Genomic DNA, 18,290 nt, shown 5'->3' on the forward strand with positions numbered 1-18,290 from the left:
ACAAGAACAAGTACGTGTTTGTGCTGGGCCGCGCACTGATGCGCACGTAATTGCCACCAAATGCACATTAAAGCACAATTTTTGCATTTCCCACTCCACCAACATTTTCTCGCTCCATCTCCATTTTGCTTCGCTTCTCTCATTTTTGCATTCAACGCTTTTATCTACGGCATGGACGATGCTTTTGTTTTACTTCCGTTGCACAATTTTGTGTTTTATAATCTGGCAGCACTTTATAGTGGTTTTTGTTGTTGTTGTTACCGCTGCCGCTCCCGCTTCTGCTACTGCTGTTGCTGCTGTTCCACACGCTCGCGCAATCAACTTGGTAAATTAGCATTATAAATGCGGAAAGTTAGATAAGCGGCGAGAGTCCACAGTTAGAGCCGCAGTGGGAGCCTCAGTGGCAGCCCCATTGTGGGTGTGGCGGTAAGGGTTTTAGGGGGGGTTTTGGGGACTTGGAAGCGCCATGAATGTGAAAAGTGGCTCATTAGCGCTCAGCATGAAGTGCACTTAGTGCCCTGTGTTTGCAATGTTTGCAACACATGTTGTTTTTGTTGTTACAGCTACATAAGTGTGCTGCCATATTTCAAGACTCTTTCCAAATTGACGCGAATTCCAAACCAGGAATTTCAACGTAAATACCATTCCGTCTGGGAACTCGCATTGCTTACTCTGCTTGCAGTATGTGTTGTTTTGGAACCTCCCACCCAAAAAAAGCTATTGTCCCCTCTCTTCAAATTAAATCTGCGTTACTAGCTTGTATATATTAATAAAAAGAGAGAAAAAGCAATAAGATCAAGCCCGCTGCTGTAGATTGGTATTCATCCAAGCGGACAAATAGACGGCCACTCGGACAGATGCGACGACAAGTTGAATTATTCTCGTCATGGTTAATGCTACACAAACAAATTTCTGCCAGAAGTTATATACATTTTTATTAATAGTAAATAATAGTAAATTATATTATTAAGTCGGCGAGTCAGCTACTGGCTTACTAGCTCGTTCTTTTCAGAAATATCTATGTACTTTAAAATGAGTTTAAAATAAACGAAATACAATAATTGTCTTCACTTTAAGTTCCAGTTTAAGTTGAAATAAAAATAAAGCAAGCTCAGATTCCTAGAGAGTTGAGTGCGAAATATATTTCAGAGAACTCGTACATGTGAAGCTTTGGAGTGAGAAGCCACTTGCTCCGAACTGTTTGGCAGCTTGGGCTACGATGGCTGTTGTTTCTGCTGTTTTTTTCTATTATGCGCTGCTCTTTTGCCCTTTAATGAGCTGAATCAACGGCAAACGCTTCGCCTGATTTCAGAATTGATGTGGAACAGGTACGTGTGGCATGTGGCTCTTAAGTGGCTTTCACTTTGAGAAATGGCCTCCTCGGGCTACCAATTGCAAATGCAAATTTCAATGTCTGGCGACGTGTTTGTGCAAACAGAGGAAAGCTCTTGTAAGCCGCTTGGGCCGTTGACAGTAGCAGGCAAGCAAGAGTAAAAACTTTAAGCGCAAGACAACTGCAAGTCACGCACGCTCACACACACACACACACACACACACACACACACACACACACGCATACAAACACCTACATACATTAGTGTGACAGCTGCTGCCGACTACGAAAATTACGCAACAATGAAGCGGAAGTTGTAACAAAAGCGCAGGCCAACAAAAAAAAAAAACGTAAAAGAAAGCAAATGTAATGAAAAGAAATGCAAGCAAAGACGCCGGCAACTTCAAGGCAAAAGAAAACAACTACCGGACGAACAGACACAGACACACATCTACACACACAAAGAGGCATACGTGCATGCCTGCACAGCATGCACTCACAAAAAAAAGCATACAAAATCACGACATAACTAACGTGAAAAATGAGAGAAAAATGCATTTTCTACTCGAGTATACTTACGGAATAAAAAAAATAAAAAAATAGCTACATGCAACAGTTGTACAAATTACGAACCCATGGTTAGTTAATGTACGATATATTTATACCCTGTACCCGTAGGGTAAAAAGGGTATATTAGGTTTGTGCAAAGTATGTAACATACAGAAGGAAGCATCTCCGACCCCATAAAGTATATATATTCTTGATCAGCATTACGAGAGAAATCGATGTAGACATGTCCGTCCGTCTGTCCGTCTGTCCGTCCGTCTGGATGAACGCAAGGATCTCAGAAACTATAAAAGCTAGAATAACCAAAGTTGGCATCCAGATTCTCCTAGGTCCGAGAAAGGACGAGTTTATTTTATTTTTTTTAATTTTCCCCCCCTTCCCCCGCTACAGAATTTCGTCAATAGCGTCCACATTTCAAATGCTACCTAAACCAAACTTTGCACACATAATATATATATAATTGTCTACTGTTGTTCAAAATTTTATTCAATTCGGTCAATTCTAAGAAAAGTTATTAGCGAAACAAATTCTCTCCCCCCCCCACAAACTGCAACAACAAGTTCGTTCTCCTTCTTCCTCTTTTTGCTGCTGCTATGGGCGCATATAACTCAGTGACGGAAGTTTACCTGGGTACAGGGTATTACACTGTCGGGCTTGCTCGACTGTAGCGTTCTCTCTTGTTTATCAATAGAAGAAGTGCCGCTGACTTTAGAAAAGCTTAAGTTTTTCCTGTTTTTCTGGGAATACTTGTAGTTCGCTAGTATCGATAGGAGAGAGTCTGTTTCAGCCAGTTGGCTGTAAAATATTTTAAATAATTTCCAATTACGCATGGACTTTTTTTAATTTATATCGAATTGCGAAAAACATACAGAAATACACATACATTCAGACTCGTTCATTAGTATAACCTTTCGCCCTCCAAATACACAAACACAATGTCATATTCCCTGGATATACTTGTGTATGTTTCTTCTAATAGCTGTATGAACAAAGTACGAATCTCTTTTTATGGGCGTTTCTATTAGCTCTTCTTTTCTTCAATAGCATATTCTATAGTAAGTGTGAAAAATTGGTTTCCCTTTTCTTCTTAGATGTTGCATTTTGTAGTTAAAGCTACAACGAAACTTTTAAATCTATCTCAGATTTCTTATCTATCTTAGAGCAAATAAATTGATATATAGTCGCAAAAAGTCTCTATTAAGCTAAAAAAATATATATTAACTACCCGCTTATGTTAACTAATTTACTCTTGTTATAGCTTTTGAAATTTTCATTTCACTCAGTGTAGGAACGGCAGCTAGAAATGTGCAGACCCAGGCATGCATGGCAAATAAGTGAGAGTTGCAAGAATGTAAGAAAGCCGAGCAACCAGTCTCTCAGTCAGTCAATCAGTCAGTCAGTCAAACAGCTCGACCCAAGCGGCTTTGTTGTGTGCAAGAGTAGCAACAACTACAGGAGCTGGCAAGTGTCACCGCTACACACTCACACGCACACACACAATCATACATAAATAGTCGAGGACTTGCTTTGTTAGCCGTTAGTAATTGTTGGGTTAGTCGGTCGCTTGGTCGCTGGGTCGGCAGCCTTGATGGTCGGAAGTGCGCGTTAAATTGCAGGCGGCGACGGCAACTACAAAAAGGTCGCCAGTTCGTTAGCGAGATGTGCATGGCACATGGACACAGTAACACACACACACACACATACACACACCCATATGTACAGACACAGATCGCACCCATTCACAATTTGAAGCACACGCTGCGTATGCGTAATATTTAATGTAAGCCTTGACAACTGAACATGCGAATGGAATGCGCATAACATTTTTTAGACGTTTCAGAGCTTTGTGTTATAATTTCTAAAAGTATTTAGTTGCCACTTGGCGAAAGGAGCAACAAAGTGGACACAATGGAACATGCTCGGACACACACACACAGACACACACAGACACACACAGACACACATATACGCACATTCAGACCAAAAAATGGCAAACTTGAGCGAACACTGTCCGAGTGTAAACAACTTTAACCATCGTAACACCCACCGCTCACCATTCACCACCCACCAGCACCCTCAGTTGTAAACCTTAGCCCACAATTCTATTTATTTTCCTCTTTTAACTTCACTTTGTCGGTTATTCTTGAAAGATCTGAGCGCAGCAATTGCTGGTGGCTGCCAGTTGTTGGGCGAAAAAGGACACATGTCCTTTGGCAAAATGTTGCTTTTAAAAGCATTTTAAGGGCGTTCGACAACAACAGAAAAACTTTCAAGTTAATTTGGAAAAGTGCACAGCGCCAATTTCTTGTACACTTAATGTTCAAATCAAAAGACTACAAATACTCGTGGACAAGCACGATGTTAAGAACTGACGGACTGGGACTAAACTTATCCAGGCCCAAATGTTTGAGGAGCATTTAGTGAAAATGAAGCCCATGATAATATTTTTAAAACAAATTTAAAAATGTATTAATACAAGATTAAAGGCTAGCATTCGTAATTGGCCTAAGTGGATGTTAACAGGATTCAAGCACGTCTTCTAAACAATTATTTGATAACGGTATTATAAATAATTTCAAATGAATTAAATTAAATACGTAGTACAATTTAAATTGGCTTTGATATGTCCAGCAAAAACTCATAGTGCGAATCGATATAGGTGTTTGAATTTTTACTTTTTTTGAATATAATGCATGTTAACAGGATTGAAGTAAGTGTTCTATACAATCTATACAATACAAAAATCTAAATAGGCTTTGATATGTCCAGCAGCAATGCATAATGTAAACCGATCTAAATGTTTGAATCTTAACATATTTTAATATATATATGTATCTAAATAGTTTCAATTAAAACGCTTCTTTTTCAAAACCTATATGTGTAAACCTTTTTTTAATTCATCTATGTATTGTCTGAACGCTGCAATATTTCTGCAGCTCCGTACAGCTTAAGGCAACAGGTATTAGGTATCGTTAAGTGTAAATCAAAGACTAGCTTTTCCATTTGTAATAAAATGTTGTGTTTTCTTTTCTGCAATGCGTCACTTCAATTTACTTCGATTGTCGAAATGTGTGAAAGGTGTAAGCACTGGGAGCTGGAAAGGATTAACAGCTAGTATTCGTCATTATACTAATTACATTTGATTACCTTTTATAAAAAGCTATTAAAAAACACATTGGTTTTCTTTTGCTTTTCTAAAACTAAACTATAAAGGAAGTTTCCAACGCATTAACAGAAACACTGGGAATATTTATAATTGGTTTAACTTTACGACAATTTGAATTTGTGCTCAAATTACATTTGAAAGAATGAATATATACAGACCACTTTTATAAAGCAAAATATATATAGTATGTTCCTATTTGCTCGTCTATTTACTCTTATTTACACAATAAACACAATTTATATCTTTTAAATTTGGTTTAAAACTCCTTTTTCTATTTACAATTGTCCTTAGACATCTAATATGTAGTTTAGTTTCGTGGCCTGCCAGCTATAAAGCACATTATAGTATATGTGGTTGGATCGTCATATTGTTGGAGTATATGAACTAACTAAATCATAGTTTATAATAATAACAGAAATGACATTTTTTAAAAATCGCATGAAATTCATTTGTGTTCAGTAAATTTGTTTCAACTTAACTCATTACATCTGAATAGATAAAACAAACGCAAATTTCAAAATACCTGAGCTCTACGATTTTATTAGCACCTGACTGTGACGATTAGATGTTTAATTAACATTTAATGGAAATGCCTAAATGTTGCATTTGTATATTTACAATTCGCCATTTAATAAATGCAATTAGTTATTCCCAAAAGAATTAAAAAGGGTTTGGAAAAAACAATGGATTATGAATTTGTAATGCCATTTAATTCAATACAAACAATTATTTTTAAAATTAAATCAATTATTGTGCATTAATTATTTATTGCATCATCAATGCGTGTTATTAAAAGTGTGAATTACAGTCAAGAGTTGCAATGAAAACAACTAAAACAAATAATAATAAGCCATTATTTGTCGTAATGATGATGAAATACCCTTGAAATGCGATTTAATACTTCAAATGCAAATAGAAACAGAACTGCAATCAATAATGTATTCCTATAGTGCTTATTAAATATAACTATATAGTTATGTTTATCGTCCGCTTACGAGAATCTTTTGCTACATTTAAAGCTTACTAGCTTGGTTTAAGGAAACATCATTGCTAGTGCAAACCTCCTTTTCAATTTCTTTAATTTGAGATTAATTTTCTAAAGCCCCTCAGTAATATTTCCGGCAAACTTTACATGCAATCTTATTTATTTACTTATTTATTTATGTCAACAAACATTGAAAACATAGAAAAGCCTAAGAAGGAGAAATCTAATCAAATTACAATAATATCTAATTAACTCCTCCGAGCCAGTGGGGTAATATTTCTTGCCCTTCGGCTAGCTGTGTTACGACTACTACAAAATTTCATAGTAGACAAGGAAACTCTCTAAGGTTGTGCTTCAATGTATCACAAACAAAATGAAAAAATCAATGCGACCCTCTCTGAAAGGACACAAAAGCCATGGCATTAAGTGTGCGGAATAAATTATTGGATATTGATTTTAATTTGCTGTGTGGTGCAAATGTAGTTACCTATCTGCCTAGGGTCCCTCCCCCTCCATTCTTCTCTTCAAACGGCTGGAGGGCAAATGGCAAGCGAGAAAATTAAAAATGAAGTGCAGAGCAAAATGCATTATAATTGAAACACAAGCAATTGCGGCGACGTGACTTTGCAATCGGATAAAACAATGCAACGCCCCAAGGGTAATGCAACCGGGTAGCTGGAGAAATTGGGGGAATAGAGGTAGCTAGTGTCAGCTGGCAGTGACTGGCTTGCCAGCGAATAATGACAAAAGTGCAGCCACCATGTGCGAGTGCACTTGAGTTATGTGGAAAACTTGGAAGGAGACTCACAGATTCGCAGGCTCTGTGTTGTTGGAACGACTCAAAACAAATGTGTAACTAAAAGAGCTGAAAGTAAAGCCGCCTTGTGCAACAGCAACAACAACTACAACTACAACAATGCCAATATGAGTGAGGGAGTGAATGGAACAATGCAAACAAACAAACAAACATGGCGAGTGAACGGAAGACACTCGAGGAATTTCAAATGAAGCCAACTGCGTGCTCCAGCTCCGGAATTAGTGCAGAAATGTATGCGAATATATATATTTGTATGTGTGTTGTGTTTGTGGCTATACGTGTGTGAGTGTGGGTGTGTGAGTGTATGGGTGTGTGTGGCAACACCATTAATTTAGCGCTGAATGCAACCCTCCGGCCGCCACTTCGTTGTTGCATAATGCGTCAAGCGCTTTGGCAAACAAAACAAAAGTCCAACGATGCTATAAATGCGGAAGCGTGTATCTTACTTGAAACTTTTGCCACCCTCAAATGCACACAAACTCACGTACACACATACACACACCCACACACCTATACACCCACGCACATTGTTTGTTGGGAGCCTGGCAGAGCATTTTGTTGCCAAAGTTTTGGCTTTTAAATGGCTTTTACTTTTTTGCGACATGACTCCCAGTGGCCTCATAAAAAAAGAAGGTAAATCGAAGTCGAGTCGAGGCGAGTCGAGTATGCGGCGAACTCCGCCTAATATGCGATATAAGTATATATGTATGTGCAAGTATATGAGTACATAAGAGGCACCTGCATAAAACATGAAATTTGGAGAGATGTTCAGGTATAGGCAGCAGATGGTGCAACACTATCGCTCACAACAACAAGAACCATGCCATAAAGTCATTCTGCGACACGGACAAAGTTTTGCTGCTCAAATTGCCATTAATTGGGCTTTATAGTTTTCGAAAAGTGCTGATTGGATAAGTGAGCAAAATTTGTTGTGAGAGTATGATGGAGAAGAAAGAAAGAAAGTTCATTTGACATTTTGTCAACTTTGATGGCCACCACTTGGCGAATCAATGTTAATGCCAGATACTTACATAATGCACACAAATGAGTTGCCCTGCGCCCTGTGTGTACGGATACAAGCGGTCTACACTCAGAGAAAAAGGGATAATGTGATGGAGCAGGAAAATTGTAGATAATCATAAAATAAATGTGTTTTAAGAACCAACAAATCCAACAGCAGTCTTTTGGTGAAATAGAATAGTTAATAGCTATACAATATTACTATTCAATTATAGACGAACCGATACAAAAGCGAACATTCCGCTCATTTCTTCAGGTGCAGACGCATAATGACAGCAACACCTAATATGAAATTTACGTGCCAGCAATTTCAATTTCCACAATTTCCGAGAGCGCAAAGTGCCCAGCTACCCGGATCTCAACAACTAAGGACTGTGTGCAAGCTGTGGGCGTAGACGATACGAAATTAAAGCAGCAGGCATGTGTGAGTCCCGTGTCCTGAATGGGCGGCGTCGACGCCCCAGGGGACGGTTGCTTTTTCGCCGCTTGTCTAATCAAGTTTCGACCGAATGCTGATGGGGATGAGGCAGACCAGAATGGGTCTAACAAAGAGCGAAAAGCAGCTGGCAAGGGCCGAAGGTCGTGCCAAGGTATTAGACAGCTGAATGTTATTTCATTTACTTTTAATTTAGCCCAAACATGCCCCAAAAGAAAAGGTGCCAGGTAAGCCTTTTGTTGCCGCCGACAATATGGGGTGGTTCAGGCCAATGGATTGGACCTGCCTGTTGCTGCAGGCTATTTACAGCATGTTCTAAGGGAAATCCTTTTTGATTCCTTAAGATTCACACACATTCACTAATTTTTTAATATGCCAGCATAGTAACGCACATAAAGGGCGGCTTTAGTTTACAAAGCATTAGAAACAACAATTCTCTGTTTCATGTTGCCAGAGAATGGCCTTTGTCAGTGTATATGTGAGGATGTGTGTCTATGTATGTGTGTGTATACCTAATTAGTCGTAAGTAAAGTACAAAGGCCGGCCTCATGATTTTACACTAATTAGGCTTGTCAAAAGGAAGTTGTAGGATATCCTACATTTAGTTTGAATTGTTCATCTACCCTTCTGACTGGTATATTATTCAATACAAATTGCTTGATTTGTAACAACAACACATTTAATTGCATTCATGGGTAATTGGTGCACTATTAAGGCAATGGAGCGGAAATGATTTGAAAACACTCTTTAAGCTAAAAATAGTTTAAAAACATGAATTAAACCGTTTTTGGTCCTTAACAATGTGAAATATATTTTAAAATATATAATATCTAATATAATATATATAAAAATAAAGTTAAAGCTTAAAGAATAAGTTTTAAATTAGAATAGAAAGATAGCAAAAAAAATCAACAGCCATAACATATTCAGTTCCAGAATTGTTAGGAATGTTTATTTATAAAAAATAAATTTAAAACGAATTATATAAATTTGATTGTATGTGCTATAGTAAGTTAGTTTTGGTAAACTATGCATTTCTTTGGTAGCTTTAAAACAACCAGATCCCAACTATATACAGCTACTATGCTTTTTTGCTCAAAAGCTTAACCAGAGGGCATTTATTTAGCCACTGTCCGTTTGATCTGAAGTTTTCTCTTTTTAATCAAAATCGATTTTTAAAAAAACTTGACATATACTATAGTCCATAGTCAAAGTATTTGCCGTTTTAAATGGGGAAATTCCAAGAGTTACGGGAGTTATGAAAAATCATAAACAGTGGGGGAAGGAGAAAAATTCTGAAGCGCAGATGTTCAGCTAAGATTTTCACTAAAATTTTGTGTCCTTAGCTCTTTACATTTACAAACTTCCGCTTACAACAGAGAAGTGAAAAATTATACTTTTGTTGAAGAATATATCACTTTCTAGCTGTCCATAGATCCCACATTTCCCACAACAATAATTTCAATATATCTAAAAAGGCTTGCTCTCACTCTGTTTGTGTACTTCCCCACTACTTACTCCTTTATATTGCCTGTATTTCAGCCAATGTAGTGCATGGTTTGTTAATCCACCTATTTGTACAGCCAATGTCAAATGTCAGGACAATAAAAATAAAGCAGCTTTTAATTCAACCCTTCAAACACTGATCATTCGGGTCCAGTTGTACAAAGCAGATATGAGCAACGAGCAGCAACAAAGATAGGGGCTCATTGTCAATTTTTAATGATACTCGTATGTCCACCAGGAAGAAACAGAAACAGCAGTCCCAGCAGCATTCAGACTCATTCCAATCCCTTGGCATTCAAAAGGTAGCTGTCAAAATAGCAGTAACAATCAGGGAATTCCTACTTTCGTTCGAGCATCTACTTTCTTAGGACTGTGGGATTAGGCCACTGGGCGTATCAATAACCAAACACCCGCTGGACATTGTTCGAGTAAGTTGGGAGCAACTTTTAACGTTGCTCGCTCATCATTCAAAGATGCCACTGCCAATAAAAGTTTCAAGTGTTTTGAGTGCCAAAGTGTGTCGATAATCAATCAATGCTCGAAATGTCGCTGTTGTTGTTGTTGCTATCGATGTTGATATAGCTCCAGATGTTTTCGTTGTTGTTATTGTTGTTGCTATTGCTGCTGTTGCCATTTTGCTGTTGTTGTGCTCCTGTTCCTGGTGTGTTCGGTTCTGTCCATTCATTTACAATTTCTAAAGGGTTCTTTCTGGCCCAGTTGAGAAATGTTACTGTGCACGATTTATATTGCTTTATGTCGTGCAGTGGCCAACAGCAAAAGCAATAACAACAACAACAGCAACAGCATTTTCAGCAACAACAACAACAACTGACCTTTCAACGCGCATACTTTATGGCACTCGACGCCCTCAGCTTGGACGCTGGCAGCCCGCCAAGTCTTTGCACAGCTTTCAATATGTTGGCAGCCAACGCCAGCGCCAATCAGCAAAATGTACCCCACTCCCACACACACACACACACATCCTCCCACTCAAACACACACACAAATGTACATGAGCAGCAGCGGTAAAATTTAGCCTTCATTAGGGCTTGCACATTTGTAGAATATTAGTAATTTAAAGCCATTTTTTTCGAGCTTTGCATTTTGTAGTTCTTTCAAGACTTTTAATATGGCTCTTGTGTTCTGCTCTATATGATTTATAGTAATATCTACACATCCATACCTACAATAATACGCTGATATAAAAGTTCCCCGAATGCCTTGTTTTCATTAATAATTTATTCTTCCACATACATACTCGTATGATAAATTTAAAAAAATAAATACTTGTAGCTGTCGTTAGCGCTAAGTGCTTGGGTAGAAGCAAGTTATTTGATAATCATTCCCACTGTATTATATATATCAACAATTGCAAAGACTGAATTATTTTTGCATTTATCCATAGGCATTAAAAACTCTGAAACTCAATTGGAAAATAAGCCTTTTTTGTGCTTCAACAAAACTACTAGACTGTGTCAAATTTTTGATTGAATTTCAATTTTTAATTTTAATTAAAAAACTTGTAATACTCCTACGAGCACACCATGTTCTCTATTCGAATATATGACATGACCGTCGATAGCTTTACATGAATTCAAGATTCAAATAATTGATAGCACCTATTGCTGCATCCCCTCTCCATAGCTCAAACATTTGATAAAGTTTCACTTTTCGTTGCTCTCTTCGTCTGTACGGATTGCACTTTCTTTAGTCAGCATTCAATTTTCAGGTGCAACTTTAGCATTTGTTTTGCCACTTTGACGCCAATTCTATGTTTGGCTTTGACTCAACTTTTTCCCAACTATGCATTGAATCTTGCGGCAATGGAAACAAACAAACAAACAAACAAGCCGGAGAGCACAGTTTTTGTTTCTTAGGATGGTCGAGCGGCAGCTGAAAGCGGCTTCTGTCATTAAGTTTGGCTTAGAAGAAATTGATTTATTTTGTTGAAAAGTTTTGCGTCTTCAAGGAGCAACTTGAACAGCCTTTGTGTGCACCGGTATAGGTGTACGAGTATATAGTCAATTCCTATATCTACCTACCATGCCTCTAGAATGTGCCGATGCTGGCTTGTTTATTGTTCCTACTCAAGTGTTTTGGATAGTGGAAAATAATTGCACTCCCATTCCCCCAAATAGCTTGGGTATTTTCACACAGACATAAAAAGCAAGTGCCAAACAAAGCACACTCATACACAAAGTTGCACACACACACACATATGCGGTGGAAAAGAAAGGGATGAAGCAAGAGAAACACAACAAAGTGTTTTTGCAATGAGCTACAAAGTTGCCAAAATGCCAGCAACAACTTAACACTAGATACATATAATAACTTATACGCAGTGTTGCCAACTCATCAGCGTCCAAAAAAGCTAGATCAGCAATCCACCTATAACAAACAAAATAAATAATTAATAAACTAGTTAATCTCCATTCTAATCTCGCTAAAAGCGCTCAACAGCAGATGGAAGAATAACACTTGGACGAAAGCAAGAGAGCAGTTGACAAACACTTTTAATAGCCAGATAAGGACAAAAACCTATTGAATTCCTCCTGCAACTTCAGAGAAATAAATTCAGACTCATAACCGGAGAGCTTGCAGGTCATTACTTTGGGTACCACAATTTAAACCTTTCACTCTTTTTGTTTGACAATATGGTTTTCATCAAAAACTTTGTTTTAGTTTCTGCTCTGATCAAGTCTGCTCTGATCTAGTCATATATATATATATATATATATATATATATATATATATATATATATATATATATATATATATATATATATATATATATATATATATATAGATCCCACAAAAAGGCGCAGTAGTTAACACTAATAATAAAAAATAAATAAAATGCTCTAAAATATTTCCGCTAGCCCCAAATTTACGTTTTTCGCCACAATCGGCGTAAATGGCAAAAACTCCAGTGTTGGCGAGAAAATAGCTGAACACAACAACCCTGCTTACATGCTGGACCATATACGAGTAGTTGTGTAGTGTTGGGAAGTGTGCACTGTACGGGCAGCTGCAATTAATGGTCAAAAAGTGTTGCATACTTTCGAGCTGCGCATAAAACGTTTTATGAAAATACTTGCCAAATGGCCGCCAAAAGTTACGAGCACTGCTCCAAAGTGGCCACAAAATGCAAACCTCAGAGCAGCAGCGATAACGCTGCACAACAATGATGCCAGAAGACTCGGGACTGGGAGGTGGCGGTGCCTCTTCAGCTTATAGGTGACAACAAGGCTTAAAGCACTAGAGATGAAACGGCAATCATTTTTACTTCCCCTTTATCCACATTATGATTGATTGCAGATCAAAGCGTCAGGAACTTTGTTTTTTATAAGTCATCCACCTGGTCCTAGAGTTTTAATAGAAATAGTAAGTCGCTGCCGACCGACTACAACTTTGAATCTATTGTTGCCAAGGTGTCATTTCTTTTTAAAAAACAAAACTTAGTCCTCAAAATAAACTAAAAAGAAAAGCTGACGTAAAATATTAACAACAACATTTTGGGAAACCTGTAGCATAATTTTCCTATATGACTATAGCATTTATGGCCTTACTGTATCACAATCACAAGTTTTTTCTCGTTATTCATTATAGCTACGTGCGTATATGTGTATACAATTTTTGTGTTACTTTCCAATTGTGAATATGGTTTTATGGAAATTCTAAACAATTAATAGCTAACAAAACAATAACCGTACCTAAGACTCTTTAATGTATCCTGCGAGGATTGGAATTGACATCCTTACAACATGTTTCTAGCACAATTATCGGACAGGAGCAGCCACGCTTTAACCTCTTTCTCGGCTCCTGAAAGTGCCGATGCGCGTAGCAGGAGAAATAGAAAACCCGTCATTTTATGTTCTATGTGCATCTGAAGAGGGAAGCTTCATTTGATTCATGACGATTTTTTTAATCACGATGAAAACTTTGCTTTCTACAATATCTCCCTTTAGCGTTCAAGCAGATTAAACTCCAGACCGTTTCAATGGCCCTTTATTGGAAAATAAACGAGCTCTGAACTACAAACCAGCACATGAACATATTCAAATGGTGTCCAAGCTCAAGTTCAGCTCTGAGTTGGTCAGTGTTCGCATGAGTGTCTCCATCGCTCTGTTGTCAATACAAGTGCATACGAGTATAGGTAGTATAAGGCGGTCTGACACTCTTTTCTTCAACTATGTACGTGTGCAACGTTATGGCTTTGCTGCAAGCTGCAGTCGTGGCAATTTATTATGATCGTTTTGAATAATTCATAGAATGCGGCAGTGGCAGACAATCCAGCGGAAACTTACGCAGCCCCTCCTAAACACCCATAGACATGGTCGGCACCTGCCAAAGGCAAGCAGCAAGATTGATGGAGAGTGGATAGTGGAGAGGGAATATACAGACTAACTGTATTAGTGGCAGCAAACTAAAATGCAAAAAGGGTTTGTCGTTGTCGTCTGCTCTTTCAGTTCTCCTGAATGACAAGTTAAGCCACAAGGGGCCAATATCACTTTGCCTTTGCTACTGCTGTTGCTGTTGCTGCTACTGCCACTGCTGCTGTTACTGTTACTGTTTTTGTTATTATTGTAGCTACTGGTTCTGCTGTTTTTGTTGCTGTGACTGTTGCTGGTGCTACTGCGTATAAAGCAAAAGCTGCCATGAACCTGTTGTTAGGGCTTACGTGGAAAAAATAAAAAACAAATTACAATTGATGAAGTGAGAACTCTTTATACTCTAAATTTTTGAGCAAAGCTTTATGAACCTTAAATTCATACTACAGTTTTGATTTAATTAATTAATTACTTAAATTATCAGGAATGCCAAAATGCAACTCCAACAATTGCAAGTTTTAAAAACTTTTTAAACGATAAGTCCGTTAAGTAATCATGACTTTAGCGTACAAGTTATCTTCGCTATGCTGTTGTTAGAAGATCTTGTAATGGGGGATAGAAATAAAGAAATGCTCAGCTATAGGTCTCATACTTCCTTCATACTCTCAAATGGAAGCACAGAGTCTGGTTATTTCTGGGAAACTGTTGCTACATCAGCTACTAAGAAGATTCTGCAGACAAGCTTCAGTTCCCACACTTTCCGACACATAGGATGGACAGACAATCATAAAAATAGTAATGAAATGCACTCTTCCGAGTGTGGCATACAATTACAATTAAGTAAGGTACTCTCTTAAACCGGATAGTTGAAAGGGTATGAAAACGAAAGTAAAACAAACATATAACTAAATTTTGTCTCTCCATGTTTCTCTGGGTGTTTTTGTGCGTATCTATGTCTGTGTTTTTGTCTGTGTGTGCGTGTATGTGGCTGCATCGTTTTTCAATTTGCGGAATTATGATGAAGATGCTTTTAAAATGTTTCGAATGCGATGCGGCGAGCCCGAGTCTGCGTGTCACTTTGGATTTGGGTCCCTCTGCAACTAAAGCCCCCTCTTAATATCACTCCTCCTTTTCAATATCCTCTACACTTTTCCCTACACTTTCTCTCTGCTCACTAGGATTTCGTGTCCACTTTGTGGCAAGTGTCCCTATTACCCAGAAGTGAAACCCCAAATGAAAACTGCGCTCAAATCTAATTTGCTTCTGAGCCGTTCTTGGCAAAAACGTCAAACCACCTCCCATGTACACACACACACTCCCACACACACTCCCACACACACTCACACACACACTCACACACATATAGGTGACTTAGATATTTGCACAGGTGCGGTTAACGTCGCTAAAGTAACCGAAAAAACGTTTTAAGCTCAAGATTTGTGGCATTCCTAGAAGTCTTGCTTTCTTTTTGTTGTGCAAATGCTTTCCCATCATTCGTTTCCATCAGGACTGGGGGTCAGCCCTTGAAGCGCTCCTGACTTTAATCGCCCAAATACCTGTATACGCCTAACAGACTGCAATTACAGTAAACACCTGAACTATTGACCAAACAAATTTGTTGTTTTTTTTTTCTTAATCATTGCACACAAACTTTCTTAAAACTCCATTCAATATAAAATAAAATTTCGCTTACGGTTGTTGATTGATTTAATTTTAGTTACACTACAATAAAGCATTCTATTAACCTTCTATATATCAATCCATATATGAATGATTTAAAAAATAACAACAGATTTTAAGAACTGTTAGATATCAAGATTTGTCAAAGCATAATATTTTATTTTAAATTAAGTCTTTTATGAAGCATTAAAATAAGTTAGATCTGATCAATAAAATAGTAATGAAATTTTATTATTTTTGGTGTTGTATATAAGATATGAACTATTTGAAATGTTTTCAAGCATTCCAGTAGACCTACAAGTATAAGTGATACACAAATTTGTCAGGACCAGAGCATTATCGTCTCTCAGGCGGGTACAGACGCTCCAGAAAAAGCCGAACGGACTATTACTGGATGCGAGTGGAACGTTCGGGGTCCTAGGCTGCACCACCACCTAAGTCTAGAGACCCTAGAGGTATATATTAATCGTCATATGACCCATTGTACCGCAACAGATCGGCCAAACAAACCATAAGGTTTGCAATATAATTTTATCATGCTTATGCTTAATAGGCTTAATATCCATTTTTATAATTTTCTTCTCATTATAAAGGTATCCTTCTAGTCTATTTATAAGGTTTGCAATATAATTTTATTTAGGCTTAATAGGCTTAATATCCATTTTTATAATTTTCTTCTCATTATAAAGGTATCCTTCTAGTCTCGCTGCTTATTATAAATTGCTTCGATGGGGTTGGCTCAAGCCATGGAATGTTTTTTATTTTTAAACCTTAAACATGGAGAGTGAAGCTGAGAAAGTCTTGGTACGCAAAAAAGCGTAAACTTAGGGAGGTTTCACTCCGAACCCCCATCCCCTATACAGTGCGACGAAACACAAGGGCCACTCAGTTTTGTCAGTTTGCGAAATGTTTCCCTGCTGTGGGGCTGTTGTTGTATCTGCTAGTTCTGCTTTTAGTGTCATTTCGGCAACGGGATTATGACCCTGATCTGGTCAGGTGCTGCCGTTTTACATGCCCACGTGCACTTCCATGTGTGTGTGGGTGTATCTCTGTGTATGTGTGTGTGTGCCCCTGGTTGTTGTTACGTTTGTTTGTGTGTGTATCAAGGGGCTTTAGTTTCACTTTGCTGCATGCCATTGGGGCTATCCATTGGCAGCTCCCTCCATCTACTGTGTCTGTGCTTGTGTGGGTGTGGGTGTGTACGTGTGTTTGTGTGTACATGTGTTTGTGTTTTGCTAACTTTTTGGTTACTCTTTGGTTATTGGTTTATGGCCCTCATGTGGTTGTTTGCTCGGTGTGTCATTAATTTCATGTTTTTGCATTTTTGCAGCCGCTCCTACTCCTGCCTCCAACCCGCCCCATCAGCCCAACAACTGCATGTTAAAAGTTTCTACCCACACATATTGTATATACGTATGCACACACATACACTTACGTATGCAGATGCGGATGTAGGCCACTCATCTGAGCCCATATCATGTGTTGGCTTTTAACGCAAAACTTCTTGGCAGGCAACAGCATCGATATCGTCTCCTCCCTGCACGCCCTAATAACCTCCCCTGTGTATCCATCTCCCCATACCTGCTGTTTACTTCTAGAATATTGATAATTACTTTTACTTTGCACGCTTAGGGAAACTGCAAACAAAATAGGAAGCCCGAGTGGAATGCATCGCAACGCATCGCAGCTCGTTGCAGGCAGCAGTAAAAGTACAAAGGGGCTTCCCTAAGAGATATTTGAAGCTTTCCACTTGATTCAGTACCAAGCGGGAGTAAATTACAATTAGCTAGTAGATTCTTGAATCAAGGATAAAATTCTTATCTTAAGTACAGATATTTCGACACCAAACATCTTGGTGCTAGATTAAAAATGTTTTCTACTTAAATGGCAAGCTTAACAGCACCGTTGCTATATTGATTATGTTTTGAATAATCTATTTTCAGATATACCTTTATTAGAAAGTAATTTTAAACACAATTTTTGAAATATAGATATTGATATTTTACATCCTCATATCAATATTCTTATCATATCAGTGTGACATTATCAATAATTTAAATAGTCGAGCACATTTATAGTCCATTTATAGTCATGCACTCGTTCGAAAAATCTATTTGGGATTTCTAGTACGTTTTGTCTCCATTTTAATTTAAAATCGATCCAGAGTCAATTTTAGAATGGATTGCTTCCTTATGAAAAATCGGATGGATCGGAATGAACTCTTTAGAAGAGTCCAATGAGAAATAAAATTTGTTATAAGTAAAAATACAGTAAATGATTGTAGCTTCGGAGCTATTAATTATAATTTTAAAAAATGTCTAAAAATTTATGCTTACACAATTTCATTTTTTTTTTTTGTGGAAGTCTATTCTTTTAATTATTAACATTTTCAATTGTTCCATTGGAGTGTTGTGTTGAAAGAAAAAATAGTATTTATACTATATTCCAT

This window comes from Scaptodrosophila lebanonensis, unplaced genomic scaffold, assembly GCF_003285725.1.
Source record: "Scaptodrosophila lebanonensis strain 11010-0011.00,11010-0021.00 unplaced genomic scaffold, SlebRS2 tig00000024-arrow-pilon, whole genome shotgun sequence".
Taxonomy (NCBI): Eukaryota; Metazoa; Arthropoda; class Insecta; order Diptera; family Drosophilidae; genus Scaptodrosophila; species Scaptodrosophila lebanonensis.